The sequence below is a fragment of the Penaeus chinensis genome, chromosome 2 (assembly GCF_019202785.1).
Source record: "Penaeus chinensis breed Huanghai No. 1 chromosome 2, ASM1920278v2, whole genome shotgun sequence".
In the NCBI taxonomy this organism is placed as follows: domain Eukaryota; kingdom Metazoa; phylum Arthropoda; class Malacostraca; order Decapoda; family Penaeidae; genus Penaeus; species Penaeus chinensis.
In genome coordinates, this window is record NC_061820.1 from 4,776,012 (window position 1) to 4,778,511 (window position 2,500).

The 2,500-nt window shown below is 34.2% G+C and overlaps 1 protein-coding gene across 6 annotated transcripts in view; it reads left to right on the forward strand.

Moving 5' to 3' along the window:
- The window catches only part of LOC125036855 (solute carrier organic anion transporter family member 74D-like), a 166,877-nt gene that overhangs the window by 163,497 nt on the left and 880 nt on the right, over positions 1-2,500 (forward strand). For all 6 annotated transcript variants that reach the window (XM_047629764.1, XM_047629783.1, XM_047629755.1 and 3 more), the window contains one exon: positions 1-2,500. This exon is cut by the window's left edge and continues 323 nt beyond it; it is cut by the window's right edge and continues 880 nt beyond it. The gene's annotated coding sequence lies outside the window, so the exon portion shown is untranslated.

Here is a 2,500-nt window from a genome sequence, read left to right on the forward strand (position 1 = left end):
ATATAAATCCCATTTCACTGAAGTAAAAAGAAACATTATATTCATCCACATAATTGCCAACATAGTGCCACATTATCTTCACTAATTTTCATGGACTGGAAGCATGATAAGGCATGGCTCAACTCCTGTATATCTCGGCATGTGATGAACCGTCATTTCTTATAAAGTCTTCATTTTTGTATGTATCCATATGTAACTAAGCCGAGTTACACTTTATGACAGACTAGTCTTGACTTCCAGGAGTGGCTGGTCTTGAATGCTCCCCGATCCTTTATTTCTGTGATGAGAACCAACTTTCACCTTTCATGTAGTACCATTAATTAATAAAGACTGGAGAGACATTGTAACCTCGCAAGCAGTGAAATCAAGCCTGACACAGTTCTTAACTGTCGCATCGCTCACAGTGAATCCACGTTCAGAAATCTAGGACTGACCAAGGGACTGGGATAGAGAGATATCAGGACAAGGATATTCTCAGTGTCTTGGATCAGCTGGTACTCAACTTGCCAATTTTTGAAAAGTTGGAGCAGAATGATAGTGTGTCATCTGTACATATAAATATATTTAGAAAATGCTAGTATAATAAGAGCTTTCATGAATGATTGTCGTTGTCTTCAGAATATAAAACTTGTACTAATGCTCCGTTGCATCATCTGCAACCGGAGCGATTTATTGACAAGATGTACTTTAGCCTTGGTTATGTTATGTCATGAATCTCATTTTTATTCGATTTTTTTTTTCTCTAGTACACTAGATTTAGTGTCAAAGATCCCTTGGCTGATAGAAGACAAAATTTTAAGTTAACTAATGCTTTTCAAATATTTTATAGATGAAACTACAGTATATACAAACTATTATAACCTCACAACAACTGAAATGATTCTTTAAATCCACATAACCAAGCGGGAGTTTTATAATGCACGTTGTTTTTAACTTTTTTATAGGTTTTAGTAAATCCTAAAAAGTTTCACTAGCTATTGCTCAATATTTAAATAGAATATAAGGAATGCAATACAACTAGCTAGTTACTAGTCTAATAAAAGGCATTCTGTTGTTCCTGTGATGAACCTCTATTTTAGGGTTTATGAAATGAGTATACAGCATATTCACTAATGTAAAGTATTTCGTTCACGTTAATGTCATATTTGGCAGTGCGCTAAACGAATATGTTTTCATTCAGTTAATAAAACTGTAGTTCGTAAAATTAAATGACCATCGGTGACGCGTTTCCCACCCATAAATCAGTTTTTGTGAGGTTGTACTGTATAAGGAAGGTAGTACTGTATTCTAAACTGGAAAATGCTATGGCTTATTTTCCATTAAAGTAGCAAAGAGAGGTTGTGCTTGTAAAACATTAATTTGAAATGTTATTTTATTATTCATCAGATTAATTACAAAAAAAAAAAAATAAAGATATGTATTGTGCTTTTCTTTTTGAACAAAACCATTTGCTAAACGTGGCACAGAATATGTAATTATCATAGGTGCATTATGTCCTCTTATGGACGTCAGTTATAGTGTGTAGTGACAGCCGTTGAAAGCTTGGTTTGAATTGGTTCCAGAGCTTTCAACATAACTTCGGATAGAATTTAGATTTTTATGTATTTCATGTCATTATTTTTATTTATTTTCTCTATTAGTAATGGCAGTTCCAACACCTGAATTCCAATAATAGTTGACCATTTTTGTCTGTTACAATTTTTAAAAATATTTTTATGAAGAATAAGATGTTGTGCCTCTTAGTAAAAAAATAAATATTTTATGTGGGTCTTGCATAGATATTTAAATAGGATTTTTGTGAAGGACTTGTCTTCTCAGCATTGCTTTCAATGCAAAGCGAATTCATATACCATTATCAGTAAAAGCTTTCAGCCTTTGCCATCCATTTCCTAAGGTTCGTAGAGGACATGCTATCAAGACGTTTTATAGCTTTTGTAATCGAAGTTCTAATATATAGTAAGAACGAGCACTTCAAGTGTTATACCATCTTTCTGTCGTTTTACAATTATATCTTTGCATCAGGCGGTGTTCTCCAAAGATTGTTTGCAAAGGAAGATTTTTAAATAATCAGGAAATATCAAGAATTATGCGCTAAGTGCTACGACGCCCAAGAGTAAGCTCAAATAGTGGATGATTTTTAGGCCAATTGGTGGATTTACACATTTTGGGCGAGAGAATCAACCGAAATTTAAGTTTGGGTGATTGTGTGTGTGTGTGTGCGCGCGCACGCGCACGCGCGTGCGTGCCCGTGTGTGTGTCGATATCTTTAAATGATTCTACTATATATCAGATGTTATTCTATAAAAGTCGTGTTAACAAAAGTAATTTGGTAACAGTGATGCAGTACCTAGGAGCTGCCAATTTCGATAAAAAAAAAAAAAAAAAAAGTATAGCATGATTTGACGTGTAAAGATTTAGGGCATCTTTCCGCTACATGAAGCTCCCGTTGAATTAAGCGCTTAACAAATAATTCTTGTGATCCTGAAAGTCTATGGACGGA